This window comes from Pseudonaja textilis, chromosome 1 (genome assembly GCF_049901715.1).
Source record: "Pseudonaja textilis isolate UNSWEBS1 chromosome 1, rPseTex1.2, whole genome shotgun sequence".
NCBI classification, from domain to species: Eukaryota; Metazoa; Chordata; class Lepidosauria; order Squamata; family Elapidae; genus Pseudonaja; species Pseudonaja textilis.
The window spans coordinates 180,433,465-180,451,265 of NC_141990.1; the positions used below are offsets into that span (position 1 = coordinate 180,433,465).

General features: G+C 41.0%; 1 pseudogene; it reads left to right on the plus strand.

Annotated features, from left to right (window-relative positions):
• Positions 1-7,486: 7,486 nt before the first annotated feature.
• Positions 7,487-17,801, plus strand: part of LOC148127950 (uncharacterized) — a 75,786-nt pseudogene continuing 65,471 nt past the window's right edge.

Here is a 17,801-nt window from a genome sequence, read left to right on the forward strand (position 1 = left end):
TGTATTTGCAGATTCCCAGAGGCAGAAGATTAAAGACATATTATATGAATGGCAATTGTATAAGAAAGGGAAAGATCAGTATCTTGGAGTGCACGTTAGATGAACAGCCTACTGGGATCCTTATATTAAAACATCATATTTCATGTGTGTTCAGAATCTAAAAGTTATGTATAATATGGCTGATTATTTAAATAATATAGTACAGCTGAGAACTGGATATGTGCATCTGATCGGGCTAAATTGTAGGGGTGACATAGAACTGTGATTCGCATTTCTTTTATTTATTTCTTTTATTCTATTTTTAACACATGCCCTTATTATTCTTCTGTTTTATATTTTGTATTCTGATACAACTTAATGGCTAATAAATAATTACATACTTTCCAAAGAGGTTGGTCTTGTCATTTTTCTGATTTCAAATGACATTCCATTTCCCCTTCATTCTTTTTAACATTTTAACAAGAAGCTTGTACTGTGCTTTGATAAATAGTTTATTCCCCATTACATGCCTTGCTATATTTTATTCTCATTGTAGTTGAGCTTGTGTGTGGTCATGCCAGGAGATGATGTGTGGGAGACAAAATTATATATATATATATATATATGGATCTTTGGTTGTTCGGGTTTTCTCCCGCGTAAGATTCAAAGTATCTAGGCAACGTTTCGATGAAGTCTCATTCATCATCATCAGGCCTCTGTCTTTGGCTCTTGCTTCTCGGAGTGATGTGAGATTGCAGCTGCTTCTTCCTTCCAACTGCCAGTGGGGGTGGGACTTGATTGGGTGGGGGCTTGGCTATGTTCTGATTGGGTGGGGGTGTCTTCTCATTGGTAAGGGGCCTGGCTGTGTTTTGATTGGTTGGGGGGTTGGCCGTGTTCTGATTGGCTGGATTTCCTGCTGCCCGGCTTCAAGTTCGTGGTCGCGCTGCATCTCCATAGTGGGTGTCGGCCTGCTTCATGTATGGCTCGGAGGGGTTTGAAGTGGGCAGTGATGCAGCTGCAGTGTAGCTTCTGGTCCATGGTCGTGTCTCATCTTCTGAGTGGGTGTGAGTCTGTTTTCTACATGGAAGTGTGGTGGTGGCATCTTGTGTGGCTCTCATGGGTGTGGGTCTGGTGTCATTCTTCATGTTAAGTACTCGTTCATGAGGGCAGGTTTCCAAATGGAAACACTTCAACAGCAGAATAATCAGAGAAGCCATAGAAATAGAAAAACGCCCACACAGCATGAACAAACGAGATGACACCTCCCGCCTTCCAGCCATTTGGAAACCCGCCCTCATGAACAGACGAGTACCTAACATGAAGAACTAAGACTAACCTGAGCACAACCAAGCCCCCACCTGAACAGAACATGCCTCCAACCAATCAGAACACGGCCAACCCCCCAACCAATCAGAACACAGCCAAACCCCCTACCAATGAGAACACACCCCCACCCAATCAGAACACAGCCAAGCCCCCACCCAATCAACTCCCACCCCCACTGGCAGTTGGAAGGAAGAAGCAGCTGCAATCTCACATCACTCCGAGAAGCAAGAGCCAAAGACAGAGGCCTGATGATGATGAATGAGACTTCATCGAAATGTTGCCTAGATACTTTGAATCTTACGTGGGAGAAAACCCAAACAACCAAAGATCCACATACAAATACCCGCGAGAACCTCAGAAAACAAATATTACACCTCTACGGGGAGGAAACCCACCATCTGACCAGGACTTATGAAAAACTTGAAGTCCAAAGAGCTTCCATTTTATGTGACCTTGCATTCCTATGCAACTGCCGAGATCAAAATTTAATTCCCACAAGCTTCCAATTGAAATTCCACACCAACACAGCAGCCACCAAACGCATCCTAAAAAGAACAGGATTGGCCCTAATTAGAAATGAACTTCACACAAAAAGGTTTCTCCTAGACCAAATCAACAAAGATCTCCTCACACTCCACCTCAGACTCAGCAACAAGATTCACCCCGACTTTGGGACAAATCCAAACAACTTGCTGTCTGGAGAGCCAAACACAGACCACCCTCAAGACAGACACACACACCAACAAACTCAGGAAACTACAACAATGCCAGAAACCAACTCCTCCCCCACAGCCACACATGAAACAAACAGTGCACAACATCTCAGACAAGATCCTCACTGAAGCTGAAACCAAGGTCCTTTCAAAAGGATTCAACTTTGCTGTCGCTCCCAAACACATCCCCACAGAAAACATCATATGCGGAGTTGAAACCAGCCTGACCAAAACCAACCCTGATGATGCTAACAAAATCAGACTCGAAATCACCAACATCCTCTGCACTAGCAAACCACCCAAAAGCAACTTATCCAAAGAAGAACAAACTGCACTACTTAACCTGAAAGAAGACACCAACATAATAATCCTACCAGCAGACAAAGGCAATGCGACAGTGGTTATGAACACATCTGACTACCAAACCAAGTTAACCAGCCTACTCCAAGACCCCACATACAAACCCCTAAAGACAGACCCCACCACCTACCTAGAAAAAACTACCAAATCCAAAATAAAAGCCTCCCCCATCAGTGAAGAAATCCAGCAAAGAATCATACCCAGAGAGAAATCATCCAGATGCCCTAAGCTTTATGGTCTCCCCAAGATACACAAAGAAGGAACCCCACTCAGACCAATAGTCAGCTCCATAGGCTCACCTCTACAAAACCTGGCCAAATTTCTCACCAAACAACTACAACCCTATGCAGAATCCATCAACTCACATGTAAGAAACTCATTCCAGTTCATCGAGATCATAAAGAAACAAAACTTACAACCCAGTGACCTACTAGTAAGCTTCGATGTCATATCCCTCTTCACCCAAGTACCAATAAAAGAAGCCTTGACAGCCATCCAAAACAAATACAACCCCTCCAAGCACATCCTAGATCTGACCAACCACTGCCTATCCAATACATACTTCACCTACAATGGACAAAAATACAAACAAATAGAAGGAGCACCCATGGGATCACCCCTCTCACCTGTCATCACAAACCTCTACATGGAACACTTTGAAACACAAGCTCTAGAAAAATACGACCACAAACCCAAACTCTGGCTCAGATACGTAGATGACACCTTCATAATCTGGCCACACGGGAAAGAAAAACTGAACAACTTCCTCACACACCTCAACAGCCTACACCCCAAAATACAATTCACCATGGAAACAGAAGCCAACAATCAACTCCCTTCCTAGATGTCTTGGTATACAAAAGATCCAATGGCTCCCTAGGACACACCATCTACCAGAAGAAAACATATACAAACCGCTATCTACATGCACTCTCACACCACCACCCAGCACAGATCAATTCCGTAGCCAAAACACTCATCTCCAGAACAAAATGCTTAGCCGATGAACAACACCAAAAAAACAAACTACACACTCTCACCAACGTACTTACAGCCAATGGATTCCAAAGACACAAGATTACCCACCTAATCCAAAAAGAAACCCCAACCAAAATCCAAGACAGAGAACAAGAAAACGGCAAAGCCCTCCTCCCATATATAAAAGGCACTACAGACAAAATCAGCAAGATCCTCCAAAAACACAACATTAAAACAGCATTCTGCACAAACAGAAAAATATCCACCATCCTAAGAAGCCCCAAAGACAAAATCAAATTAGAAAACCAAGGAGTATACGAAATCCCCTGCACTGCCTGCCCTACCACATACATTGGACAAACTAACAGAAGAATAAATGCACGCATTGAAGAACATAAGAACTCAATCAAAAAAGAAGAAATGACCTCTTCCCTGGTCCAACACCTCAAAGCCACAGGACATGAAATTGACTTTAAAAATACCAGAACTATCACCAAAACCGAACACTTCAACAACAGAATAATCAGAGAAGCCATAGAGATAGAAAAATGCCCACACAGCATGAATAAATGAGATGATACCTCCTGCCTACCAGCCATTTGGAAACCTGCCCTCATTAATATATGAGTACCTAACATGAAGAATGACACCAGACCCACACCCACAAGGGCCACACAAGATGCTATCACCACACTTCCACATAGAAAGCAGACTCACACCCACACAGGTGATGAGACACGACCATGGACCAGAAGCCGTACCGCAGCTACATCACTACCTGCTTCAAACCCCTCCGACCCATACATGAAGCGAATGGACGCCCACCATGAAGATGTAGCACGACCACGAACACGAAGCCAAACAACAGGATCACAGCTCACCAGCTCAAATCCCCCAGCAATTAAGACTAACCTGAGCACAACCAAGCCCCCACCTGAACAGAACACAGCCAAACCCCCAACCAATGAGAACACACCCCCAGCCAATCAGAACACAGCCAAGCCCCCACCCAATCAAGTCACACCCCCACTAGCAGTTAAAAGGAAGAAGCAGCTGCAAGCTCACATTACTCCGAGAAGCACAAAGCCAAAGACACAAGCCTGAAGATGATGAATGAGATTTCGTCGAAACGTTGCCAGGATACTTCCAATTTTACGCAGGAGCAAACCCAAATAACCAAAGGTAGGTAGATAGATAGATAGATAGATAGATAGATAGATAGATAGATAGATAGATAGATAGACAGACATACAGAGAGAGGGGGAGGGAGGGAGGGAGGGAGGGAGGGAGGGAGGGAGGGAGAGAGAGAGAGAGAGAGAGAGAGAGAGAGAGAGAGAGAGAGAGAGAGAGAGAGCCTCTAGGTTAGCCACAAGAGAAAATAGTGATGTTCAATTTCCTAAGCCTTTGGACTAATCTATCAGAAACTTTTTCTTATGTTAACCTTAGGAAGTTATTAAAGCAACGCCTGTGGGGTTAGATTATAGATTAACAGTGTAGCCAGGAAAATACAGTCAAAATTTCAGAAATTTAAAGAACCCATCTGTAGTCATCATTTCATGGAAGGGCAAGGATGAAAAAACAAATCTAATCACTCCATGTATTTTCAGGGTAGATGAGGAAATATTAGGTTAACATTTCACAATGCACTCTCCTCTGGCTATGGAGGACACCATCCATCATTCCTGTTGACGCAAAACTTCTGATGTGAGATGTGTATAAAATCTCTAACATAATTCCTGGATGTGCCAATTTCAACGTGTTTGGAACCAAAAAGGACAAGAACATAGAAACAGAACAAGATTTCCACTTCCGTGTCTGATCAGTCTTCTGGTCATTCCATACTTAAATGAGTTACCTACAGCAACTGTGTGTGTGGTGGCCAGAAGACTCTTCCCTGCTGTCAAGAATTTTAATAAAACAGGATTACCAATCGGGCAGATATACTTTGTTCCAAGGTCCTTCTATTCCAAACTGGGAGAGTTTGGAACTGAGAAGTCAAGGATGATTGCAATGATGCTCCTGTACAAACCACATACTTTCACTCATGACTTTTATATCAGGTTAAGTCACGAGTTTCTAAACTTGACAACTTTAAGGCTTGTGGACTTCAAGTTTAAGAATTCCCCAGGCCATATGTTGAAGTCCACGCGTCTTAAAGTTGCCAAGTTTAGAGACCCCTGATTTAACCTGATACAAAAGACATGAGTGAAAGCACAGCTAATCCTCAACTTAAAACAGTTCATTTAATGACTGTTCTAAGTTACAACATCACTGAAAAACATGACTGATGATCATTTTTCACACTTACAATCATTGCAGCATTCCCATGGTGATCAGAATTCAGATGCTTAGCTATTGACTCATATTTATGATGGTTCCTATGTCCCTGGATCATGTGAACCCCTTTTGCGACCTTCTGACAAGCAAAGTCAGTGGGGAAGCCAGGTTCACTTAACAACCATGTTACTAACTTAACAGCTGCAGTGAGTCACTGAACAACAGTGGCACAAAAGGTCATAAAGTGGGCCAAAATTCACTTAACAATTGTCTCACTTATCAATAGAAATTTTGGGTTCAGATCAGTGGTGGGATTCAAAACTTTTTACTACCGATTTTGTGGGTGTGGATTGGTGGGCGTGGCAGGGGAAGGATACTGTAAAATCTCCAGTCAGAGGTGGTATTTGCCGGTTCTCTGAAATACTCAAAATTTCCACTCCTGGTTCTCCAGAACTGGTCAGAACCTGCTGAATACCATCTCTGGTTTGGATGTTAGTTTGGTAGAAGACTATGCAGGAGAAAAAGAGCTTTAATAATAGCAGGTAATAAAAAGGAAATCCAGAGGAAGGGTAGGGGAAATCATTTAGCTTCCCAGTTCTTGTGATAGTGTTTCTAGGAAATCTTGAATGGAACAGATTGGCAGCTTTTAAATGAGCTTGCTTAATTTTATAATTCAACTGATGAAGCAAATGTTTAAACATCCCATTAATGTAGACTGTGACATCTAGCTCCTTTAGTCAGAAAACCCTACAGCCTTTAATAATCCTTCCTGCTTCTCAAGAAAATGAATAACAATGTTATGTTCACTCAAACAGATTTTCTTTAATCCTTTCAGAATACTTTATAAAATTTGGTAGGCTGTATTTACTCTTGTGCCTTTCCAGTTAGTGACAGAGAAAGCTGGGGAGAAGAAATGCTTTTCCAACTGATATTTAATTTAAAAAAACCTCCAATTAGGATTCAGAAGGGAAGCAACTTTTTCTCCCTTTCTTCATAGTTATCAATATTCATAATTCAAGGGCAGGGTAGGTTAATAGGTAGGTTTTCTTGGACAATTAACATATTCAAAGCTACCAGCTAGGTGGTAGACACAGTAATTGGCCCTGAAGTACTGGACAGTTTTATGACAAAAAAGGGCATGCATGTACTATGCATTTCTAACAATGGAGCCAATAGAGAATCTTCTTCATATAGAGAAGCTCAGTGACAATCCTTTAATGCACATTGAAAGACAGACTTAAGCTACTTTCATAACTGGAGGACTACATGAAACATAGCTCCAAATTAAATCCTGCACGGCAGTATTCTTTCTATTTCCTGATTACTTCCTAAATTGTAGGAGTTGACTTTTTAAGGACTGGATCCAAATGCTAAACAAAGAAGTGATTTCTGGCTTCTAATGTTTTTGCATTCATCAACTCCTTAAAGCCAATAGCGTGGAAATACACAGCGAAGAATGGTTTATGTGCATTGTTCCCATAGGTATTTCTAAGCTGTCTTTAGATATTATTGGAGTGGTTAAGACACTGGGCTTGTCAGCTGGAAAGTCAGAAGCCTAGGTCCATGACCCGAGTGCCACACAACAGGGTAGCTCCCAACCTCTCCCCAGGTCCTGCTTGCCTAGCAGTTCAAAAGCATGCAAATGTAAATGTCAGATCACGAAATCCGTAGAGGAGGTGGAGTTACTATCTTCTATAAAAAAAAAATCCCTAAATTTAAAAAAGATTCGAATTACACAGGAACTTGCTCTTCCAGAGACCATCGTCTGTGAACTGTCCTCAAATACCACAATCCGCTTCTTACTATGCTACAGAGCCTCTGATTATGACATAGTTCATGCAAACAAGCTAACTTCACTGCTAATGTGGGCTGCCTCTTGCCCATACCCTCTTATTTTCCTTGGTGACCTCCATCTACCTCTTATAAATTGGACCCTAAATGGATGTACATCCAAACCCATACATGCAACCCTGTACATTGCTGTTACTACACTGGGACTGGATCAATTAGTAACTAACAATACTAGACTCAACAACTGCCTCAACCTCATCTTCTGCAACAGCTCAAACTCAATATATGGCCTACAAATACAAGAACCCTTTTTAAACAGTGATCACAGTATGATTGACTTTTGTCTCAATTTACACCCTCACAAAGAGGATCATAATGATGAATCCCCAAAATACAACTTCAAAAAGGCCAACTATGATTTCATAGATGCTGACCTATCATCTCTTGATCGGCACATTCTTTTTTCTAGCTGTAATACTGCAGAAGACCATTATAATGCATTCTTGTTTGAATTTGAAAGAGTTATGAAACTATATGTACTATTAGTAACACACACACACACCCCAAAAACAAATTACCTATAACAATAAGGAAACTTCAATAAAAAAGGTCACTATGGCATAAAAGCAAAACTAACGACATAGCAAATTTTAAAAACCAACACATTTGATGCCGACAGATAAAAGCAGAATGCACAAATTACCACTGCAAGCAAGAGGAAAACCTCCTACATACAAAATCCACCCATGCCTTCTACAATTTTGTAAACACCAAACTTAAAGACTCAAGAACCATCTCACCTCTAAAAGGACCAAATGGGAAAGACTGCAACAATGAAGCCATTAAGGCCAACCTCTTCAACACATTCTTCAGTTCGGTCTTTGTAAACAGCAATGGCTCATGCCCCACATTTCCTAGTTGTACCACAGCTAATTGTAATGATCTACTACATATTGATTTTACAGAAGATAACATAGAAAAGACACTATGTAACCTAAAACCATCCCTATCTATTGGCCCCAATGGATTATGTGCATACTTCTTTAAAAAGCTCTCCTCTGCCATAGCAGAACCCCTAAGCAGTATATATGAGATATCGTTCAGAACCAGCTCCTTACCATAGCTTAGGACCTATGGTCCTTAGCTATGGTCATCCCAATCTTCAAAAAAGGTGACCTCAGCCTGGTTGAAAACTACAGACCAATCTCACTGTGTTGTGTCACGTGTAAAGTCATGGAATCAATCATTAACCAATGCATCACCCTCCACTTAGAGTCAACAATCTACTCTACAAAAAAACCTATTTGGTTTCAGGAAAAAAATGTCCTGCAGTCTTCAACTTCTACACTGCAAAAACATATGGACTACTCTACTTGAGTAGAGTACAGGGTAAAGCTATAGATGCAATTTATATAGACTTCTGGAAAGCTTTTGATTCAGTGGTACATAACAAACTACTGTTAAAACTCTTACGGCATTTCCAGATCCCTTCATAAATGAATTAATGTGTTCCTGTCAAACAGGCAACAAATAGTAAAAGTAACAGTGTTCCATGATATCATGCTGGTCACATGGCCATGGAAATGTTTTCAGACAGCACTGGTTCAATGGCCTTGAAATGAAGATTAATACCACCCCCTAGAGTTGGCAATGACTAGCAGACTAAATCTGCTTTGTCTTATATTTTAGAAAATATGTATATTATGGCTTTGAAGGGGAAAAGGTGTAGGACATTTCCACAGCATCTGTTAGCATTGTGAAATATCTTGATATTTTTTCTCATTAAATATTGAGTATTATGCCACCCTACCAGCTACCTTGGAAAGACAGAGGGGAGGGAGGGTGGGATGTGGGGGAAGGAGACAGACAATATAATACCTTGTGGTTTTTACACATCTGATTCATTGAAGGAATGATAAAGGAGTAAGAAAAACCCTGTCTTTTAACTTGCTAGATTAGAAGACACCTCTGTTGTAGTGAATTGAACCTCTTAGTGGGGGTCCTTATCTCTTTCATTTAAGAGATCCCAACATGCTAGCCTAATGTATACATGAAGTTTAGGGTACTAGAATTAAACCCATATTTTTGATTTCTGGGGAAGTGATATATGAATGTTGACAGTCTATGGTATACCTTAATTACTTGCTTTTCCAAATGTATTACTCTCAATAGAGTTAGTTGTGTTTGTAGCAGTGGTTTTTATATGAATTTCAGCAATAGACCATATGGCTTTAGTCCTAATTAACTGATTTTACAGGAATCACATTTACTTCAATAGAATTATTTTATTCATCAAAGCCTGGGATGTATTTTTATTGATAACATCATTCTTATTCCATACAATAGATTAAAATAATTTGTAACAAAAAAAATAAGCATAGCAAGGGCTATCAAAAGGCAAACATATTTCTTCGGTTGCCTAAAGAGAGAAAAAATGTACAGTAAGCGCATGGTTAAGCCTGCTCTTGAATTTAATATGACATAAAGATACTTATCTTTGGATTGATTCTATCCAGAATCTACAGCTTGTTTATCCCCCAAAAGACCAACTGTGAATAATGAATCTGTATTTATTTTCCCACTTTTTTACAACAGTAAGTCAGCTCACTTCAGTTATTATTCCAAAAAAACTGCTCAAAATGGAGTCTTCCACATGTTTGCTACAATAATGTTTGCAAAAGTGGTGAAATTTACTCACTTTAAGCACATTTAATTCAATGTGATTAAGAAAGTTTTTCATTAATAACTCAAGTATGTTTGCCTAAATTTGCTTATAATATTATTTTTCATTAAAATTTTCTTAGCTTTTTTTGTTTTTGTTTTAAAGACTGCTTTAATTTTACAATCATAGTTTCCAAAGGTATAAGGATTCAAAGGTATGTTAGTGATCAGCAAGATTAGATCAATTATACTGTAGAATCTATTACCAAGGCATCCTCAAGAGTTGGCATCCAGTAAAAGAAAATCCACCACCCTTGAAGGTGTACAATATTAGCTATAGCTCAATATGGCATCTTTCCTGCCAAACATTCTCATCTCATTGTTGAGTTTGTAGAGGAATCCACCTCTCCATCTTATAAAACTGAAGAGCTGTTGAGGATACACAGCAGAGGTGGTATTCTCCAGGTTCTGACCAGTTCTGGAGAACTGGTAGCGGAAATTTTGAGTAGTTTGGAGAACCAGCAAATACCACCTCTGACTGGCCCTGCCCAATCTATTCTCTGCTCCCGAGTCCCATCTGATCGGCTGGGTCTTCTTTTGTTGCCCTGCACAGGAGAACGGAGCTGGAAAGCAGGTTAGTGCAGTAACCTTCCCCCAGGAGTGGGGAGGGGATAGAGATTTTTACAGTATCCTTCCCCTGCCACACCCACCAAGCCACATCCACCAACCATGCCACGCCCACCAAGCCACCCCCACAGAACCGGTAGTAAAAAAAATTGAATCCCACCACTGACACACAGCCTCACTTAAAAAGGATACCTCTGCAACCAAGTATTCTAATGGTTGCGTTGGGAAAAAAATTGAGCTTCACATATGGTTACTAGACACCTGAGGCACAACTTCAGGAAGGAATGTTGAGTTAAATGAACAGTGGTTAGAATGTTAATTCTTCCTACTTCCCGGAGTTCGATTCTGGGGCTCAAGGTTGATTCAGCTTCCATTCTTCTGAGGTCGGTAAAATAAAGACCCAAATTATTGGGGGGGGGGGGCAATATGCTGACCTTTGTAAACTGCTGAGAGAGTGAGTGCTGAGAAGCACTGTGAAACTATATACTATTGCTAAATGTGTAGCCCAGTCCTCCATCAACATGGGGCTATTGTATGAACAAGCCTGGAAAATCATCCAGGAATTGTATGGGATTAGACCCTCAGAACTTCAAAGGTATGAAATCGTGTGTTAATTCAATATGGGACTTTTCTTTCTGAATATTTTTTTTAACAGAGACCTTCTAAACATCCTGAATCCCATCACAGAATGCTGAAGCAGCCAATTCTTTAATTCAGAATTGCAGCTCTATTGGTTATCTACCATAAGGTGCCATATAGTAATGCATCATATTTCCCATAGGGCAAATATTTATTTTCATCCTTGAAATATGAAGTAATAAGGAGGGTGGCATAGATTAAACACACACATACTCAAAGTTATTTTGTTCTCCTAATAACATCCCCTGCTACTGTTCCTGATTCAGCGTTTCTGGGCTGCAATTATTTGTGCTGAGGAAAGCTGTGTAAAATCTAGATGGAAGAAAAAAAGCAGGAGCCACACAGCAGGAGGGTCTTTTTGTTTATTTTTACTTTGATGAAGAGATCCACATTTTGATTAGATAATACTTTGAGAACAAAGCCAGAGAGTACCTTCGATTGCCATGATTATTTCAAGCTTTGAAATGCCAAAAACTTAATTTCACATCTATTTTTCAAATAGATGCATCCATACGGTTTGGTTTTTCCTTAAAATTTATTTTAGCAAACAGAGCAGGTCAAAACCGACAACATGTGATTTAAATCAGAAGACTTATTTATACAATATATGCAAACTTTTAGCCATATTCCATTGGGCTCGCCTGAAATCTAAATCCTGAATCAAATTAGGTCACTTTGGGGGAAATTTCTGGCTCTTCGAAGTCAGGTGGGATTTTCCCCAAATGGTATCTGACAGGTGTAACTTGACAGGGGACAGGATAACCATAAAATGTTTATAGCAATATTCTGGCAGAGAGATATGTTTTGCAACTCTACATTGCCTGATACGACTCACATAAACAGAAATAATTAATGCTTTATGTCACCTCCTGATTTTTTATCCTCCAAATTAATATAGGTAGTCCTCTACTTACGACAGTTCATTTAGTGTCTGTCAAAAAATGACTTATGACCATTTTTCACAGTTAGGACCTTTGCGGTTATCCCCATAATCATGTGATCAAAACTGAGATGCTTGGCAACTGAGTCATATTAAATGATCGTTGCAGGTTCCCAAGGTCATGTGATCGCCTTTTGCAACTTTCTGATGTGGGAACTATGATTCTTTGTTCTTTGTGTACATGCTAGGACAACGGAGCCTTCTGGTGGTTGGCTGGAACACGGAGCAAGGAGCAAGGACAAATTGTTGCCATTTCTTAACCAGAACTGTAGCAAACTTAAACTCTGCAGCCTTGTATGCTTTATGCGAATGATCAGTGCATGCTGTGTGATGTAATGCGTTTGTGATAGGACGTTAACAAAATTGCTACGTTAACAAAGATTGCTTCTAATAAAAGAGGGTTTCGGAGTTCTCTCTGCGCTCTCATCCCAAGACAACTTTGCGTAATGTCTTCTTTTCATGAGAGACCACCACAACTGGTGATCCCGATGTGATCCACTCAAAAGTGATACGTCTTTGGCACACCCATTCTCATTGTCTGGAATAGACTTGGTGCACCCCATCCGCTTGAATAGCTGGTGACAACGGATCCCTCGTGAGTATGGGTGGTAGATTCTCTAAGGAGCAGGCAGCTCACATTCAGGAAATCAGAGAATTGACCAAACAAATTTTTTTTACCTTTAAAAAGGGGGGCTCCCCTTCGTCTATATTAATTGCTTGGAGGGTGGTTTTTGAGGCTCTCTCCTCTCTAGAGCAGCCCCTACTTGGCCCCCTTTCTGGACCCCCTCCCTATGTGAATCCTGCTGTACAACTCTTGCCCCCCTCCGTGGTGCCTGTGTCTCTTAAACCGACTGCCCCCCTGGAGGCAAATGGGGTCGGTAAACCTTCCCCCCTTCTCCTGACCCCCCCCTCACCCAATCCCTCTTCTTCTTCTCTTGCTCTCCCTTCTGTGCCTTCCTCTCCTGTATTCTATCTGCTTTCTCTCTTTCTCCCCTAACCCCTTGGGACAGTCATAACTATTTTCATCAAAATAAAAGGGCTCTTATGAAGGAATTCCAAATCACCGCCCAAGAGGCTGCTGCAATTATTCAACAATGCCCTACTTGCAGCAAGCAAGCCCCTGCCCTGCCAATGGGAGTAAATCCCAGAAGCTTAAAAGCTTGACAAATTTGGCAAAGGGATGTAACCCAGTATGCGCCTTTTGCACCATGGAAATATATCCATGTTTCAGTGGACACATACTCAGGGTTCATCATGGCCTCCCCGCAAAGAGGAGAGACCAAAAAATATGTCATTAACCACTGCATCCGGTCATTTGCGTGCCTGGGAAAGCCCTCGGAATTAAAAACTGATAATGGCCCCGCCTATACTAGTACCAACTTTGCTACCTTTTGTAAACAATGGGGCATTTTGCACAAATTTGGCATTCCATACAATTCTCAAGGGCAGGCCATAGTAGAAAGAGCCAATCTGACCCTAAAGAATGCTCTTGACAAAGTTCAAAACTCGATGGGGAAACTCACCCCAGGGCTACCCACGCTGCAAAACAAGCTTAACTTGTGCTTATTTACACTGAATTTCCTGAATGAGTCTGGCACACCTGCTTCTTCTGCCGCCTCTCGACACTTTTGCTCTCCATCCAAGGATGCTCCTAGACCTCCAGTCTACTTTCAACAGTTGCCAGATCCCACATGGCACAGGCCAGCTGAACTTATAACTTGGGGATGAGGGTACGCAGCTGTTTCCTACAACAACGCCACCACCTGGGTCCCCGGATGACAAGTGAGGCCTTTTCTACCCAAACCAGCCTTGCCTACATCAGCATCATGAAGCTGCCCACTGCATTCATCATTTGCCTCCTGGGTTTCCACATCGTTCCTGCCGATACGACAGCCACCCCATCCTCCTGCGATGCCTGCATCAAAACTACTCGCAGCGGAACGAAAACCCAATCCACCCTGATACCTTGAAGCCTGAGTGCAACTCCATGACGGTCTCCCCTTGTCTGCATAACAACACTCAATATGCACGATGTTACACTGCCGAAGGCATTCAGTGCTATGAGCCCAAGGCAGTGGGACCCATTACAGTATTCCTATATGTCTATGCATACAAAGGTGGCTCCAGTTCTGATCTTGCAGGAATGTTCTCTACCAGTCAAACAAAAAATGGGTACATAACCCATAATGTCACTCAGGGGGGTACCAACACCTCAGTATGCTTTGATGCTTGCCTTGCCATCAGCAAAGGTCAAGGTCCTAACGACACTGCAGGAGTTACCTGCGGCTCACACAGCTGGCAGAGATCTTATCTACAGGAAAAGAAATATCTCTTTCAAAAGGTGTCTGGGACTAACGTGGGGGCCACCACTGTTTACAACTACTGGTACACCCCACCTATTGACTCTGCTCAAGTAAGAGGCCCTCAAAATATTAATATCACTGTTAAATCAAGCTCTACTTCATGTACCACTGACAAATGTAATCCCATTTGCTTGTACACTCACTTACCTGAATCTAAGGGGGTACAATATCGTTTTTTAGGTCTTGATTTTAGAGACATGTTTGGATCCTGGTTCCCAAAATTCCCTGGTTTGCAAGCTATTGTAGCGCTCATTGGTATGATTGCTGCGGGATGTGTTGTATTGCCTTGTGTATTACCCATCTTTGTACGCACTATTTCTAACAGTTTATCCCTCTTGGCTGAGAAAAAAGCCACTGCACAGGTAATGGCTCTCTGGAATCAGCAAATAACTAACACATATGAACCACTGCCATCCGAAGATGACATAGGAGAGCCAACATGTGATGACCCAGACGAGGACAAGATGTTTGTGATGGTTGAAGAAGTCACGAACGCCGTGGATAACATCAGCATGCACAGCACTCTTGCCTACGGGCCTGACAAAGACTGTTATTGGGACTAAAACACTCCCTGTCTCTTAAAAAGGAAAAACAGGGGAGATGTGGGAACTATGATTCTTTGTTCTTTGTGTACGTGCTAGGACAACGGAGCCTTCTGGTGGTTGGCTGGAACACGGAGCAAGGAGCAAGGACAAACTGTTGCCATTTCTTCACCAGAACTATAGCAAACTTAAACTCTGCAGCCTTGTATGCTTTATGTGAATCAGTGCATGTTGTGTGATGTAATGCGTTTGTGATAGGACGTTAACAAAATTGCTACGTTAACAAAGATTGCTTCTAATAAAATAGGGTTTCGGAGTTCTCTCTGCGCTCTCATCCCAAGACAACTTTGCGTAATGTCTTCTTTTCATGAGAGACCACCACATTCTGACAAGCAAATTTAATGGGGAAGCCAGATTCAATTAACAACCGGGTTACTAACTTAACAATTGCAGTGATTCACTTAATGACTGTGGCAAGAAAAGTTGTAAAATGGGGCAAAACTCACTTAACAGCGTAAATTTTGGGCTTAATTGTAGTCATGTCGAGGACTATCTGTGTTCAGTTTTTAAACCCATACTAAATCAATTCCTAAATCAATTCTATCCCATTCCTACCCTTACATTTCTTCAAGATATTTGTTTAATTTATTGTTTGCCCTCCATCTAGTCTTGTGGGAACTTAATATGTGAATATTTCCTTTCCCATGCAATCCTTCCCACTTATGCCTCTGTATGATTTGGCAGTAGTCTGCTTCAGGATAATGTCTGATTCTGGACCATTGCAGAAATTCAGTCTGAATTAAAGCAGTGCTTCACCTTGGAAAAGTAAGTCACCCTACCTTAACTTCTTAAACGGAAGCATCCAAGTGGCTTGACTTGATTTAGCCAGCTTTTCATTGTAGTGGAAAAGGAGTGTATATGCACCATTTACCTGCAAAACTGCTTTATTCTGGAAGAAAAAAAAGTGCAGCTGTTTCAATCCAGTACTTCCAAGGCAAGTATTTCTTTAATTCAGGGTCCTCACTGAATGGGATCTATGATCCAAATTTCTCTGAATGAAACCTTTCTTTGAAGCTGTAGTGATAAGTAGTTTTATTTTGAATCATTTAGACCTCCAATTTTTTCCCACACCAAAGTTTCAGTTGAAGAAACCTAGAGAGTAAAGCCTTCACAGCTTTTTGTATAATTGAGCTATTTCCATGGGAAATATCTTTTTATAAAAAAACAAAGAGTGAGTAAGGACATGTTATTGTCACCCTAAAGGTACCCCCTCCCCTGTGCTATCTAAGAGATTCCTCCCTAGAGAAGATATCATTATGCCACATGGCATCCAATTATTATTTTTTAAATGTATTCTATTCATTTGAATTTTCAAATAAAAATGCCACTTTTGGAGGATAGCTAATATGTTTTGGGCAGGGGAGGTCAGCAACCAGAGTTGTTCTGTTTTCAACAAAACATTAATGTGGACTCAAGTCTAGACTAGGAAATATTTTAAGCTCTCCTACCCATCGCTACTTTAAAAAAAGGCTAACAGCATCTTAACTACATCTGATGTGCTTTATGCTCTATGATTCTTGGCTCTTAGAATGAAGTCTGCTGGCAGGGAGTTTCTCTTTTAATATTTACAGATATATATGCTACTTTTATTGTTTTATAAATGAACCCAACCATCTGATAAAGTCAGGAATAAAGCAAACATCCAGGGCAATGTTCTAATTATTGGACTACATTGGCTCTATTAAATAGGGGCCTTGTACTCAATTTGGAGCAACACATGTGACAAAGAAGCAGCCTTTTAAATCAGTATTCAGATTTAAGAACATTCTGAAATGAAATTAATCCTGCTGAAGGCTGGCAAATGGGCTTAATATGAGAATATGAACTCTCCAGCCTTTAAAGGCCACTACCATTTTCAGACAAGTGCCCTTTAATTGACTTAGAAGGTCATCTATATTGAATTTAACAGAGTAAATCTTGTAGTGGTACTTTTTATTGCCAAGAAGAACAGAGATTCTACTTTGAGGACCAACTTTATAGCAGTAATGAGAGTGAACCAATTAGAAGTGGAAAAAAATACAATAAGGGCCAGCTCATCTTTTCTTTTTCTGGCTCTTTGTGGGATATGTTTAGTAGAATCATCATCTCTTTGAGTTTAATGTATCTGATGAAAAGTAACCCGTAACATTTGACATTTAGGTTTCTGAGGGAGATTAGCAAATGATGGCCTTTCCTATTTTCCTCAAGCCATGGTATACACTGCAGAGGTGTCAAATGGCGGCCTGCGGGCTGGATGCATCACACACAGGCCATGCCCACCCCAGTTCCGCAAAATGACAAAAAAATGTTGTGATACATCACGTGACATAACTGTGACATGACAAGTTTGACACACATGGTATACAGCATTCAGATTCACATCCAACATCAAAAGAGGAGCATCTAAGAATCACACCTTCTCCTCCTGAACAAGAATAGATTATAATTTATAAATCATTGTTTCATTTTATCTTGCCTTTTATTACTTTATAAGCAACTCAAGGTAGCAAACCTACATAATGTTCCTTCTCTTCCTATCTGCACAACAACACTGTGATGTGGGGTA